The following is a 17,180-nucleotide window of genomic DNA, read 5'->3' as shown; positions in this document are numbered from 1 at the left end:
TTTACAGTGTTTCCACAATGCAGATCGTTCTTCCTTATTGTTAAGTGATTTCGTATGCTCTTTCCCTCTGGTATACGCGCTCCTGGCTGTTTCCCCTACGTATACGCTGTTACACTGGATACACTTAATCTCATACGTCACACTTTCTCTATCACACGGTCCTTTTCCACCTGTGCTACACACTGGGCAGTCTTCTCGTCCACACTGTCGCGGTTTAAATGGGTCGGACTTTTGGAGTAGTCGTTTAATGGCGATTCCGGCTTTCTCCACCACTTTAATATTGAAACCTTGCTGCTTTATTTCTGTCTGGTATTCCTTCCGTAACCGTGAGTTGGGCGTAGCTGGTACAAAAATTACTGATTCATTCCCGCCGCGTTTGTACCAGTTGGATTTCCTTTCGCTCTTTTCCTTTTCTCGTTCCACCTTCCTCCACTCCTTGGGTCGATGTAACGGTCTTTCTCCTTTTCGCTCAGCTCTTTGTCTCGCTCTAAAAGCTTTGAGGGCCGAATCTACAACCTCATATCTGAATTTCTTGCTGTACCCCGAGTATTGCATTCTCAGGACCATCTCGTTAACATTCTCTACTACTCGTTCCCATGGTAACAATCTGCTACAGTTAAGTAAGACCCGAAGGACTTCTTGGGTCAGGACTGTTCTCTTTGTACTCCAGCTTACGGCAGACCTAGCATGTATGACTGTCCTAGAAGCCATGCTCTTGGAATAAAACTCATACATGATCACTGAGGCTGAGGCTTTCTCGTCCTGCCTGTCTGTCTCTTCCCCTTTTGTTTCCATCCACACCTTCAAGTCAAGGATAGGTAGCTTTCCGTCCTGGTGTTTAGAGGGGTAATCTATTTCGAGTTGTATTGACGGGTGTATGTCGTTTCCTATCTGTTTTATCAATGTCATAGTCCTCTCATCGTCACTGATTCCTTGATCCTCAGCTACGGATCTCTCATCCATGTGAGTTTTTCCATCCTTGTACCTCATCCCAACTGGTGTTGTTTTCTTGAAGTAGCAAACGAGGTAAATGCCAAGAAGGACAAAAATAACGATCCCACCACAACAAACACCGATAACTAGCGGGTGGGGCAACCCCTTTTTGTCCTCTTTGGCCAATTCTGACTGGTCTAACAATGATAATAACACCAATGTTTCCAAATAAACTAAATTATTCCAATGGTCTATCTCTCACTCTTTCTTCTGGTCGGAGATGGTCACTTATGTCAAGGACATTTAGGGGAGGGAAAGGGAAAGTGAACGGCTCCTGCCATTTTCAGTTTTGGTCTCTTTCTAGCTTTGAAGTAAATTAAAACCACGGTTGAGAACAGAGCACATCTTCGGCCAAACAAACAGTTACTGTGAAGGTGTAGTCTGATCGTCCGGGTGATTGTAGTCCTGGGAAGGACTGTTGTCGGTGGTAGTGACTGACGTTTCGACAACCTGTGCGGAAGTCATCATCAGAGTCAAGAGTCAGAGTCAAGAGTTAAAAGGCACAATTTAGATAATTTTGAGTAATAAGTAAAAGGAAATGTGAAGCAAGATTTATCACGTCATCCATACGAAAAATCGCAGTCTGCACACAGTGTTAACAATGGTTGCTAACAACTGAGATGTGCAGATTGACAAGCAACATAAGCAGCGACGAAAATGCAATATTAAAGCTGCAAAGACAGGAGGGAAAGATAACGGACATCCAACGGATAGCCCCAGCCTAAACCTAATCTTGCCAATTTCACAGCGTTCACCAGTGAACCCAACAATGCACTTGCACGAGAAGTCGTTGATACCATCTACACAGGTCGCCCCATTAGCACAGCTATGTTCAGCACAGTCGTCGATATCTGTGGACAAAGCAAGGCTTTCTATTCTAAATTTAAAACGTTGAATTAATAATTCCAAGTGGGGATCATTTAGGAGTTAGGGAATGAAGAAAGGGGATCATTTTAGGCCCTGGCATATTTCAGTGGCCGTAGTACTGCTGTTGTACTCCCATATGCGCTAATCAGACTAGTGAAACGCCTGGTAACAGTTGAGGGTTTAAAAAGATATAACATAGTTACAGAATTTTATCTACTATGAAATACGCACAATAGATGTGCGTTATTGACCAAGCGTTAAATCAAGATGGCTAGATATTGGCAGAGGTCTTTCTTTGTGCGTGTTTTTATGGACCGAGACCAAGCCTGGGGCCAAAAAAACAGAAAAGAAGAAGGTTCATATTTTGCCATCTTGACCAAACAATCTTGGCTGATAATATTATAGAGAAAAAATAGTTTTCTTTATTAAGGATAAAGAACGATTTTTTTTATTCCGAGAGACAGGTAAGAAAGCCAACTACTTTTACAGCCCAATAAACCCAGGAGAGTCATATGTTTTTTATCGTCGACATTGCCCAAAAATTACGAACTTTCAAAGTACGCCGCTTCTAGTAACTTTTTTTTTTGCGCAGGATCAAGGCGGGCAATCTCGAAAGGCCAAAATGGGCCCATCTTCCTCACTCGGGACGCCAACCAGAACACAAGATTCACTTCAGACTGCCCATGGGGCCTGCCAATAACATAATTAATGACACTATCAAAGCTGAAGGACAGAAATCTTGAGCAAATGGATCAGAGAGAGGCGTCAAGTTGCACACTTTTCCTTAGCAGTTTCACAGCGCTCTCCTGTATACCCTGGTCGATAATTACATGAGAAGCTGTTAACACCATCTAAACAGGATGCACCATTGGCGCATTTGTGGTTCACACACTCGTCAATGTCTTTGGAAATGACGAATGATTAAAACAAAGATAAATAAAGATAGAGAAACGTTTGCAAAAGCAACTGCCAACAGACCACTACTAGTTAAAACGTTAAGTAAATAATCTAATGTTTAAATTCAAGCTTATCCAGCCCCTGAAATGATCCTTGACCTCGTCCAATCTATCAACAATTTTAGAAGTCAACAGCCACAGGCTATGAGGGAGATCTGCGCAACACGCAGTGGAACTGTACTGACAAATAGAGAAGAAAGATAACATCCAACGAGTGCTGTAGCTCCAAACCTAAACTTACAAGTTTCACATTGCTCACCAGTATACCCGGGTAGGCAAAAGCACGAGAAGGTGTTAACACCATCTACACAGGCTGCACCCTTATCACATGTGTGGTTAAAGCAGTCATCAATGTCTGTAAACAAAATACTAATCTGAACGGAGCAATACCTTTTAATAGGAAATGTGGCCAAAAATCGAACATTTTCAAAATATGGTGGCAACAACCAAAAAATCGATTCTGCTCATATTCTCAAGTTAGGTAGGCCTTATGATGAAACAAAGCACTGCATACTTCGTTTGGCTGAATATCGATTCATTTTCGAGAAAATCGACAAAAGCTGAATTTCGTCCAAATGCCGCTTCTGAAGCTCAAAATTTCTGACAAATCTCGGAGCGTCGCACCACGAATTGAGAACACTTGGACCAATAAAAAATACCAAATCTTGAAAAACAACATCAATATATACATATGTCGACAGCAATTTGAGCAATTCTTGATCGTTTATTTGCACAATCTAATTGAATTTAACCGACCTTCTTCTAACAAGATTAATATTAGGTCAAAACTGACCCGTTATTTAACCATGTGCTATACAAAATAATCGATTGAAAATCTGGCTTTTGGAAGGCAAAGTGTGGTTCTTTTCGTTCTCCAAAGGAGTTTTTGGGAAAATGATGCAGTGCGATTTAATCCAATTTTAAAGTTGGATAAAACGAGCTGATTTGACGGTGCCGTCAGTTGTTCGAAAATGTTCACATTCACACACAAACTCAATTGTTTCGCATGTTACATCCAATCTACAGCTTATTTAACATAATATAATCTTACCGTCCATATTGCTGTATCACAAAAGGGGATTGCAGTCCTAACATTGTTGCATTGCTCCCTCAATAGCAATAGAACTTGGCAGGATAGTCAAGACATCCTAATAATGTTGTTTACAAAGCGTATCTCGGGGTTTCTCTATTCCCATTTCGTTGAAATACTTCGCGTAAGAGATCTTTGTTTTGTTATAAGTCTACAACCCAACCGAACCGTGAACCAAATGTAAGTGGAATGTTGCAAGTTCAGAAACATGTTTCTCGCGTGCAGAAAATCGCTAATTAATTCAAAATGAGGTCGACTGAAATAAAACGCAAAAATAAAACATTGGACTATAAAGCACGTGGTTACAGGAATTAAGGTTGTGTGTTACATATACGAAACAGGAGCAAACAATTATCTAACTCCGATCATAATTTAATGTATCATAATTGAATGTTTCATGATACTTCGGGGGATAAAGCTCATTTTAGGACAAAAAAGAGCGAAAGATCTGCAAAGGGCGTAGCCCATCATACATCACTGCAGATGTGCGACAAAGAAAAGTGTAGTGTTTGAACAGTTGTTTATTTAAAGGAAGTTTTTTAAGGGTCGAACCTGGAAAACCGCAACTTTTGCTGAAATGCTTGTAAAAGCCAACGTTCAACAGCTTTATAGTTAAACTACTCAGTTCTCCAGAGGCTACTATGCCTTGTTAAGTTACTCGTGCCGGTAGTAAGACTACGACCCAGGTAGCATGTTCATATATTTCACACCCACCTTTTCCTGGCAGCGGTCCAAAAAAAGCTCACATCTGGAAATAAAACCATTTCTGCGTATCTCGGAACTCAAGAAACGCTTCGAGTAATCTTGCACCAGCTGACAGAGCAGACTCGAGTGCGAGTCGGTATACCGACATCAAATACTTGCATTTTGGAAACAGTGGCTTTGAAAAATTAACTCAACTAGTTAGTTATTTAGTATTCTTGCCCAAGAAGGTAGCCAAGTAGTGATCTATCCCCTTCAATTATGGTCGGGTCCAAATCCATCAATGCAATATATATATGGCGAAATATTATAGAGCGTGGCTGATGCGTGATGAAAAATTTAACATAAGTCTGTTGCCTGGTCAGACCAGAATGTTCACGCCCATCGGGAAAAGATTGACATCTAAATTTAACCAGAAAAAAAGGAAGTAAACAAACCCATGTTGTGCATATCTCCTTAAGTACTTCATTCCAAGATAATAAATTCAAGAAGTGAATGACTACTTCTTATAGAAGTCCAAAGCCAATTAATGCATCATAAGGTGATATATTATTAAGCATGGTTTGATATATCAGAAAGAACTCTGCGCCTTGAACTAGAGCCTCTCATTCACCTTAAACCAAGCTTTGCACTAAGCGAGGGACAAATTGTCCTGGAATGTATGTCAGCAGGAGGAGAGAATATGGCTGCTCGACTTCGTCAAATTAGGTCAACTTCGTCTTTTGGCCGGAAAAACCGAGACTAGCGGAATTGCACTAAATCCGCCTTGAACAGGCAAGAAGAGGTATAATTACTGTTTCCCGTTTTCTGGATCGTCTGTCGAGGTCACAGTGTACTCTTACTGTAGTTTTGAACGAGCAGTAGATATCCTTATGAGGAGAACGACACGCAATGCTGTTGCAGAGTTCGCATCTTTTAAATTCTCTGCAATTCATTTTATTAGTAAACGAAAATGCCAGTTTCAAGGTAATTTCTGTAATTAATCAAACAATCACTAGAGATTAAAATAGAAAGGAAGAGGAAACAAATACGATTCGATTTTTCAGCGTCTTAAAAAATACTTGTAAATGATTTAAAATCCTTACCTCTACTCGAGGCAATTGTCATCTCGACCGGTTCCTTCTTATACAAAGTAAGCACCAAGTGTTTCTATAGATACTCAGTGTGGTTTCAGCGATTAACGATAAAAACACCCCTCTGAATTTCAATTGGTAGGTTTGACTGTAACTCATTTTGAATATTACATACCATCAACAAAAGAAACTTTAGTAAGAGTGCAGGGAAGTTGAAAACTTATCAACAGTAAAATACAGTAGTATTGTAGCAAGCAGTGGGGTTTTATCACCTAACTTGGTTTATCTTTCGTTCTTTTTGTCCTAAAATGTGCTTTATCAACCTAAACAATAATTTAAAAAATAAAAATATAAACTCAATAAGGATCGGAGTTGAATAATTGTTTGCTCCTGTTTCCTTTATGTAACACTCGACCTTAGTTCCTGTAGCCACGTGCTTCACAGTCCAAAGTTATCTTTGCGGAGTTGTCGATTTCTGTGGACCCTAATTTTGAATTAAGGCTGATAGTTTCGAAAGAAACTGTTTGGGGCTGCGTCGGTGGGAGTAACGAAATAAGGTAGTCTAAATCCCACAGGGATCAACGAACGCTTTTCATTCCACTAATTTATTCATGTTTTTCTCGTTGCCATGCTCCCACCAATAACGTAGCTCCATTTTCTGCCTTTAAAAGCACACACAACCCACAATTCCTCTATTCGCTCCGACGAAGGGCTATCGCTCGAAACGTCAGCTTTTGTAATCATTACGGTGGCTAATTTACTATTTCAACTTTGTTTCAACTAATTTTGAATTAATTAGCGTTATTCCGCACACGAGAAGCAAGTTTCTGAACTAGCAACATTTCGCCAACATTTGGTTCGCGGTTTAGTTAAAGACTTATATTTAAACAAAGATCTCTTACGTGAAGTAATTACAGCCTCCTTTTCAACGAAAAGGGAAGAGAGAAACCCTGAGATACCCTTTGTAAACAATCATTATCAGGAGGTGTTGACTATCCTGCCAAGTTATAACGCTATTATGTGAGCAATGCAACATTTTCAGGACTGCAATCCCTTTGTTGTACAGCAATATGGACGGTAAGATGAAATTATATTAAATAAGCAGTAGATTGGATGTAGAATGCGAAACAATCGAGTTTGCGTGTGAATGTGTACATTTTCGAATAACTGACGGTATTGTCAAATCAGCTCATTTTATCCAACTTTAAAATTTGATTAAATCGCACTGAATCATTTCCCCGAAAAATCCTTTGGAGAACGAAAAGAACCACACTTCACCTTCCAAAACCAAGATTTTCAGTCGAATATTTTGTATAGCACATAGTTGAATAACAGGTTTCTTTTGACCTATTTTTAATCTTGTTAGAAGAAGGTTGGTTAAATTCAATTACGTTGTGTAAATAAATGATCAAGAATTGCTCAAATTGCTGTCAAATTATGTACTGATGTTGTTTTTCAACATTTGGTAGCTTTTATCGGTCCAAGTGTTTTCAATTCGTGGCGCGACGCTCCGAGATTCGTCCGAAATTTTGAGCTTCAAAAGCGGCATTTGGACGAAATTGAGCTATTATCGATTTTCTCGAAAATAAATCGATATTCAGCCAAACAAAGTATGCAGTGCTTTTTTTCACCATAAGGCCTACTAACTTGAGAATATGAGCAGAATCGAGTTTTTGACTGTTGCCACCAAATGTTTGACCGTTGGCAACATTCGCTCTTAATACTGAAAAATCCAAGCAGTAAGGTAATTTTATTTCATTATGCTGATCAACTGCAGTGCCTTAGAGATAACGAAAACATTGGATAACTTTAATAAGCAAGCGAGGAATGGTCAATATCATTCTTCGGAATTTTACGACTCCACGCAGTTCAGATATATGTATTTCATATATTCGTTGTGTTTGACTAAATAAAGAATTGAGGAAGTTTACTATGAACTGAAAACTTATTATATTCTTTTATTTCGTGAAAGAGAAAAATCAATTTAAAAAATTTTTAACCCATAAAACTCACTTGCTTCACATTGATCTCCAGTGAATCCTGCTCAACAGTTGCACGAATAACTTTTCACCCCATCGACGCAAGATCCGCCATTTCTGCATGTGTGATTAATACAGTCATCAATGTCTGTGAAAAAAAATTGCAATGAAAACAAAAAAATGTTTACGCTGCCTTGCGAGTCAGGTTGGTCTCTTTTTTCAGTTTTTTTATGTTCTTCTTATTTTCAATTTTTATTGTGGATATCAACATTATTATTAAATGTACTATTGCTTTACCTTTACGAGAAAGAGTTCATTCCAATATACCGCACATCATACATTTTCGGTTTTTTGAGCCTAGGCTTTGTTCGAAAAGATGTTATCAAAAGTTATTGCAGCCCACTAAACCCACAAGAGTCTTTTATGTTTTTTTATCGCCAACGTTGACCAAAAATTCCGAATTTTATGTTGCTTCTGGTAACTTTTTTTTTCTTGCGCGGGATCAAAGCGGGCAAGAAATGAATAGGCCAATCTTTCTCGCTCGCTTTGCCAATCAGAACACAGGATTCACTTCATATTGCCCATGGGCCCGGTCAGAAATTTAATTAGTTTTACTATCAAAGCTGAATGACAGAAATCTAGAGCAGGCTGCTACTCCGTTCATGCTGCCTCCGGAGAATTTGCCGCCACCAAAACCGCTGATAGTGGATGAAAATCTGGCTAGTAATTGGAAACAGTGGAAAAAAGTTTGGCAACGATATGAAATTGCGACAAGAATTTACAAGCAAGAGGATCTTGTTCGAGTGTCAACATTGCTATCGGTCATCGGAGAAGATGCTGTCAAAGCGTTTGATACGTTTGTTTGGAGCGAAGGTCAGAAGGAAGACTGTATTAAGGATGTGTTAACTAAATTTTATGAATATTGCGAACCTCGCGCTCAGGTAATTTGCGAACGATATCGTTTCAATAATTGCAAACAAGAGGCAGGCGAAAGTATAAGTGCGTACGTGACCGAGTTGCGTGTGATTGCCAAGAACTGTGCCCATAACGAAATCACACCGGAAGAGATTCTACGCGACCGTTTGGTCCTTGGGCTCCGAAATGACAAAGTACGAGAACGCCTTTTACGAGTAAACGATCTGACTTTGTCTAAAGCAATCGATACATGCAAAGCCGCAGAGCAGACCAGTCAGCAATTAAAGATGATTACCAGCGGAACAGAGTACACAGTTGGCGCGGTTAAAACAGAAAGGAAGAACAATCAAGGACTAAACTCAAGAAAGTGGCCAGGATGCCGATTCTGAGGGTATCATCATGTAAATCGCCAATGTCCTGCCTATGGGTAAACCTTCCGTAATTGCTGACAAAAGAACCACTTCAAGGCAAAGTGCCGATCAACTACCCCACAAATAAACACTGTAGAAGAAGTAACTGAAGAAGTCTTTCGTATCAGTCAAGTTGGGTGTGGCTCGCGTGCAATGATTACCATGGAAGTTGGCAAGCCAAGCAGTCAGAGTCAGGTGACATTCCAACTAGACACAGGTGCAGAATACAACCTCCTCTCGCTTAAGGATTACCGGCGAGTCACAGGGGACGTGGATTTGAAACAAGTCAATCTCTGCTCACACAAGTTTATTAAAACTTATACAAATGAACGATACAGGATAATGGGGTCGAAAGAACTTCCCATATGGCGCCATGGGAAAAGAGATGTGTTGCTTTTCAACATTACAGAAGATGACCTTGCAGCACTGTTATCCTACAGCACCTGTACTGAACTGGGGCTTGTCACAATTAATGACTGTGATAGAGCAATTGCATCAAATTCATACGGTCTCGATTCGACCCCTGGTGTCGATGTAACAACAGGAATTACTGATCTCTTAGATGAATACAAGGATGTTTTTCAAGGCTTGGGAGACCTCCCAGGCGAGTACCACTTAGTTACCGATGATGTTGTACCACCCGTGGTACATCCGCCTCTCCTGAATGAGATGGTAGCCAGTGACATCATCAACCCGGTAACTGAACCAACGGAGTAGGTCTCCAGTATGTTGGTCATTGTCAAACCCAACAAGTTGCGTATATGCCTTGACTATCACGATTTGAACAAAGCCATCCGTCGAGAGCACTACCGAATGCTTACAGTGGAGGAAGTTGCAACCCGACTTTCACAAGCAAAGAAGTTCACCGTGGTAGACGCCAAAGATGTTTTCTGGCAGAAACGTCTTGACACTGAGTCGAGTTACAAAACCACATTCAATACACCATTTGGGCGGTACCGATGGAACAGGATGCCATTTGGCATCTATTCAGCGCCTGAAGTGTGGCAACGCATCATGCATGAGTTCGTGGAGGATCTGGAAGGAGTGGAAGTGATAGCGGATGACTTTAATTTCTGATTGCCGGATTTGGTAATAGTGACCGAGAAGTAAATACCAGCCTTGAAAGACATGAGCGCGCTTTTCTCTAAAAATGTCGCTTTTGGAACCTAAAATTGAATTGTGCCAAAGTGAAACGGCGCCAGTCAAGCGTGAAATTCATGAGTCACCTACTCACTTCTCAGGGCCTAAGGCCTGACCCTGAGAAGATCCAGGCCATATTGCAGATGCCTGAACCTAAGGATGTCACTGCATTGAAGCGATTCCTTGGGATGGTGACCTATCTTGCAAAGTTTATGCCTCACCTATCAGAGATGACAGAGCCACTCAGACGCCTGGAAGACAAGAATGTGGAGTTCCAGTGGTTGCCACAACAACTCCCTCGCAATGAACACAATCAAGAACTTTCTGACGGGGGCACCTGTTCTTCGTTATTATGATGTAAGCAAACCAATCACTGTCCAGTGTGATGCAAGCCAGTCTGGTTTAGGGGCTGTATTGCTGCAAGATGGCCAGCCCGTTTGTTATGCTTCCCGAACCCTTACTGATACAGAATCTCGTTACGCACAAATCGAGGAAGAGATGCTCGCCATTAATTGGTCGTGTGACAAGTTCGATCAATACCTCTTCGGGCGAGACATAGTCACTATTGAGACTGACCATGAACCACAAGTCACCTAAGCGTCTGCAGCGAATGCGGCTGGCCCTACAAAAGTACAACCTTGAAGTACAATACAAGAAAGGTTCACTCGTACATATTGCAGATGCATTGAGTCGGGCATATCTGAAGACCACTGACGGAGCGCAGACAGAGTTCTGCGAGATTCGTGCACTTGAGACAGTTGATCATGAAGAGCATATTCTAATTAATTGAACCGGGAACAAATTGCTGCAGATGGTGATATCCAGGAACTTATCCGTGTTATCAAGCCAGGGTGGCCCGACAAGAAAAAGTGTCCCCCTGCTGTCCAACCGTATTACGATGAGCGAAGTGAGTTGATAGAGTCGCAAGGTCTAATTTTCCGTGGTGAACAGCTTGTAGTACCCCTTTCACTTCGAAAGGATATGCTAACTCAACTCCACAGTAGTCACAGTGGCATTGGAGGATGTGTTCGCCGTGCTCGTGAAATTTTTTACTGGCCAAGAATGAGTGCTGAAATAAGTGACTTTTTTTCGCGCTGTACAATCTGTCAAATGTACCGTCCAACACAAGCCTACTAGGAGCTTCAACCACATGAACTTCCTTCGCGCCCTTGGCAGAAAATCGCCGCAGATCTGTTTGTCATTGGGCAGCAGAAATTTCTGATAATGGTTGACTACTGGTCCAATTTCTTTGAAGTAGTTGAGATTCACAGGAAGACAGCATAAGCCGTAATTACCCAATTTAAGGTGCAGTTTGCCCACATGGCATTCCTGAGGTGCTGATCAATGATAATGGTCCTGAATTTAAAGGACTGCTCTTGAAGGCGAAGGAAGACAAACGAGACCCATTGTTGGCGATCCTCGCTTAGCGCAACATCCCGAGTGAGGGATTCAGCACCTCACCAGTTCAAAGACTGATGGGCTTGCGCACGCGCACCTTGCTGCCAACTGCTGAAAAGTTACTCCAGCCAAACAGTGACCTGAAGACCACAGCGAGAAGTATAGCAGCTGCGAAAAGACTACAGTGCAAGCAGTACAACACGGGTTCAAAGAACCTCATTCCCTTGAAGGTGGGAGAGGCGATCCGAATGAGACTGCCTGGGGAACAGAAATGCAGCCTAGGTCATTGCTCACGTATTCTTCGTCGACGCTCATATGAAGTTCAGGTAGATGGACGGTGCTTCCGCTGAAACCGCCACCAGCTGTGCTCAATCCTGGAGGCGTCACCAGTGTCGAGTAGCAACAATGAAGAGCCGCACCAGACTGAGATTGAGGGCAGGTCACCACACCAGACTGAGAATGAAAGCAGATCACCTGTTTTGCCTGAGCCTGTACCAGACCAGTGCCAAACCCCATTGGCTCCTGGGATTCAAGAGAATGACGCATTGTCCCCAGCACACTCTGTCCCAAACAGCACAGAACCAATCTCAGCTCTCCTACCTAGACGATCCGGGCGAACCAGACTTACCCCTACCTGGCTCGAGGATTATGACGTATGCTGAACACTTGAACATTGAATTGAACTTACCTCTATCCTATTCTATTACTTTGTTGTTGTTGCTATTGTTGATATTGTAAGGGAAAGGGTGGTAGCGTGATACGCGTGACCGTAGTCATGTGATCAGAAAGTCACATAATCCGTCGTGCCACGCGGCACTGGCCACTCATGTAACTCGAAAAACCCCAACTCGTCATTAAAAATTCTTCTTGCAGTTTTAACCCACAGCTCCGTGGTTTTATCGTCGTCACAACTCAACATGCATGTCTTTTGATAAACATCCAAGCAGTATGGTAATTTTGTTTCATTGCGCTGATCAACTGCAGCGCTTTAGAGATAAAGAAAGCATAAGCTAATTTTTAATCATCAAACGAGGTATGTTTCAGGATATGGTCAATATCATTCTTTGGAATTTCACGATTCAGCAACAAAAACAAAAAATTGGGGAAGTTTACCATAAACCGAAAACATAATGTTTTCTTCTATTTCTCAAAATTTAAAAAAAAAATTAATCGAAAAAAAAAATCATGACATGCAAAACTCACTTTTTTCACATTGATCTCCAGTGAATCCTGCTAAACAGTTGCATGAAAAACTGCCATTTCTGCACGTTTGATTAACGCAGTCATCAATGTCTGTGAACAAAAATTTCAATGAAAACAAAAAATGTCTAAGTTACTTTGCGAGTTAAATTGGTCTCTTTTTTCAGTGCTTTAATGTTCTTATTAGTTTTAATTTTTATTGCGGTTATCATCGTTATTATTAAATGTACGTACTATAATTGTTTTTACGTTTACGAGAAAGAGTTCATTCACAGACACCGCACATCATATATTTCGGTTTCTTGAGACAATGTTTTGTTCTAGAATAAGTTATCATGAAGGTTTTGATTGCGTCCCTCAAAATGTGTACGCGCTCTGATTGGTCAGTTTTTGTGTCTATTATTCCCGGCAAGCCCCCCTGATACATATCGTAAGTTACAGAGCCTTGTATTCAACCCTTGGATTAACCTGCGAGGAGGCCTTTATCATTTACGCTTGGGCACGAATTTTTCTTTGCCTGCTTTGATGAGCATTTGCCATCTGCGGGTCAAAGGAATACCTTGTAAATTTATAAGAAAATCAAAATAAAAGTTTGAAAAGTGCGAAAGTGTGAGGCTTTAAACGGTGCAATCCGGCGAGAGGTCTGTAAGGAGCCTAGCACTAACATCATTAATGTTAAATCCTCAGTAAATCTCTCGCCGACTCGTCTCTCGAATGGTTGAGAAACGCGCGTCACGCGACGCTAATAACGAGGGGCTCCTCTTATGGCTATCCTTAGGTTTATTGCCAACGCTACTGGGATTCATGCTTGGAGCTATATCAAAAGGAGTAAAAACTCGGTTCGTAATGTACATTCAGCCCAGATCCTGAGCAAGGTAATCAAGAGGTACTGATTTAACTAAAATACCTTCACAAATTTTCGCATCTCCTGTCAATCCAGGGGGACATGGACCACGGAAGATCGAATTTTTATTTTCGTACTAAGTGACATTCGGATAACAGGAATCTTTGGCGCACTTTTCGATAGGTATATCACAGTTTCTATCAGTGAAACCAGCATAACAATTACAGGTGTAATTATTTACGAGATCAACACAATTTCCTAAGAAGTGAACGAAAAAGTTAATGGGAGTTAAATTTAAACGGATGAATATTTGCGAAAACTGCAGAGCTTATTTACGTTATTTACATTCTAATAAAAGTGGGAATGAATATGAAAGCGATATTCGCATTAATGAATACTACTTAAGCAGTATACAGTGAAATATATGAAGTTCATATATTTTGAACTGCGGTACTAGATAAATATGATACACGATCGTCGCAGTAGATAGCGCTATTTAAGCAATAGCGAAAATCAGACCTGAAAAAAATCAGGCCTGTACGGGACTCGAACCACTGACCTCTGCGATACTAGTGCAGCGCTCTACCAATTGAGCTAACAAGCCAACTGGGAGCAGGCCGTTGAGTTGATTCGTAATAAACCCGTGAAAGTGATGAATATACAGTGAAATATATGAAGTTCATATATTTTGAACTGCGGTACTAGATAAATATGACACACGATCGTCTGCAAAAAATTCAGGCCTGTACGGAATTTGAACTCTGGATCTCTGAGATATCGGTGCAGTGCTTATAAACCCGTGAAGTAATGGGTCAATGTTAGAGTCATGTTCATTTCTGGGAAGATATATATCGCTCTTATATTAATTTTTTTAACCGGCGTTCATATATATGATTTTCACATATTTACAAACATTAAAAGAGGGAATCGAGGAATAAATCGGTGTGACGCCAAAATGGGTGGCATCCGCATAGGCTCATGAAACACATGCACGAATTTAATTTTCATATATTGCTTTAGAGCTTTATATTTTATTACTTTATGGGTATAATTATCACACCATTTCCCTCTACTTGTGCCTGAATTGGGCAAGTAAACTATTATTAAGTCGAAATGGATATTTACCATTCCCACACGTCAGTTGTAGACAGTCGTTTATGTTCTCTTCGCACCTCGGTCCGGTGAAGCCAGCCGTGCAGTGGCATGTAAAGTTATTTATCTGGTCCACACATGTTCCTAAAGTATGATTTTTTAAACATTACGGCTATGGTAATAATGACAATAATCTTTCACCTAATCGTTAAGTTTTGCATTTCTAATAAGGATTGCAACATTATGTAATAATCTTCGGTCCACGCAATTTATAACAACATCCTACAGAGATAATGATATGGTACTTGAATCTAGCAACACCGTAACATTCCACCGATTGGGTATCCCACTTGAGAATAAAGATTGTAAAGTATCAGTTTTGGCGTTTTAATGAAGGAAAGGACAGATTACTTAAACAATCACTGCAAGAGTGATGAGTCCCAGGTAACATATATCGGCTACATCAGGGAAGAGATATACTTGCCACTGCCTGTGGAAAAACATTTATTATTCTAGGGTGTTTTGCATATTTCAAAAGAGAAAAAAAAATAAACAAACAAATATACTTAGCTAATACGAACATGTACTTTGTGTTTTTTATCACACATATTTAAAATAAGCCTAGCATGAGATTCCTACCGTGGATGCACGGATTAGACTTGCATTCATCAATATTTACATCACAGCCATGACTGGTGAAACCATCGTTGCATTGGCAAGCGTACCCATTAAGAGCATCATAACATATTCCTGACAAAAGGGTTCCAAAAATAACGATTAAATAATTTTAAAAAAAGAATTGATAGAAATAGAAAAAAAAAGGATTAAAATAGGTGAACGGAAAGGCAAATCGATAAATAATTGTTAATGGGCTGGTTAAGGAAGGGGTGAAAGAGTATATAAGTGAGTGGAGGAGTGTTGGAGTGCAGGATTGAAGGAACATAGATGTGCAAGGGTGCGACTGTGAAGAAGTGCAGTGGGTAAGGTGAGCCGGAAAGCGAAAAGTAGGAGAGCTGTAAGGCAGAAGGGCAGAAAGGTTGAAATGCGGGAGTTCAGTGGTGTGAAGAGGCGCAAGGGAGCAGGAGTGCAGAAGTGCAGGAGTACAAGAGTGCAGTAAAGGGGGGGGGGGGGGGGAGAGCAGTGGTGTGCAAAGATGCTGAGAACTTAAAGCGACGATTGCCATTATAATGCTCACCACTCTTCCAAGGGGATGACAGGCAGTCATCGATGCCAACGCTACAGTTCTTCCCTGTGTGTCTAGGCTCACAACTGCATCCATATGCATTAACATAGTCAGTGCAGTTACCTTTTCAAATAAAAAATTACATTTATATTCGTCCAACAACAAAAAAGGGCTGGTATTCATTTACAGTGTATTCTTACAGAATGCCTATGGAAACCGTTTTACAGGTCTCATGATATAAATAAAATGTACGCGGGCACATCAGTCTCACTTGTCGTCATCGTCTTCTTAAAAAGGAATGCAAAATCTTTTGCGCGAATAAGAAAACAAGAGAAAATCAATCTCTACTAAGGCTTACGCTCTAGCCGAGAAACTAAATTATAGAAAACGCCAAATGCTGTTAACAAAGTCCCTCCCTCCACCTCCTCAGGTTAATTGTTTGCAAAAGTTCGAAATTGACTATAATTGCACGGCGAAGAACTGCAGTCGTCATAATTTTCATTGCATGTCCTTCCAACGTATCCTGGATAGCAGATGCAGGTGAAATCATCGACTTCACCTACACAACGACCTTCATGGTAAAAAAGGCTGACGGTCAATCCTCAATTGTAAAATGGCATTGAGAAAATAACCACAAAAGGAGGTAAATTATAATTTCGGTAACCACAGAGAGAAGGGAACCACTGCGCTGGTATTGAGGACTTTGAGATTTTTATTTGTTCTTATAAGATCTATATCAATTAGTCACCTGAGTATTCCACTTATCTTCTTATTACAGGATATTATCTTTGATAACTATCATAATGAGCGAGCTTAAAAGGCAAATGCAGTCACTGCACAAATTTACAATTTTCCTTCTTCACAACCATGAATAAAGTTGATATCTGTTTTTTCCCTTAGATTTAAGCTATTTGCAGACGTTATGTTTTTGCGTTCTGCGAAAAAAAAAAACTGGCTCGAAAATATATTTTCGTAAACCTACAACAAACATAATCTGTTCCTTGAAGTTCAAGGTTTTCCTCGAATCTCTCCAATGACCGCAGAAAAATATAAGATGAATAAATATTAATTAATTGAAAGCCTTATAACTACCTCTTAAACAGGGGTATGATAGACATTCGTTGATGTCTGTCTCACACTTGTCTCCTGTAAATCCAGGAAGGCAATGGCATTCATAATAACCCGATCCTCTTGGTTTATCTAGTTGAGGAAGCATCTTCCATGGTTTTGACATTGGCAGTTGACTAAAAATACGGTAAAGGCTAATAGTTTCTAAAGAAACTGTTTGGGGCTGCGTCGGTGGGGGTAACGAAATAATTTGGATATATATCAACAAAG

This window comes from Stylophora pistillata, chromosome 9 (assembly GCF_964205215.1).
Source record: "Stylophora pistillata chromosome 9, jaStyPist1.2, whole genome shotgun sequence".
Classification (NCBI taxonomy): domain Eukaryota; kingdom Metazoa; phylum Cnidaria; class Anthozoa; order Scleractinia; family Pocilloporidae; genus Stylophora; species Stylophora pistillata.
Note: the sequence above shows the minus strand (reverse complement) of the source record.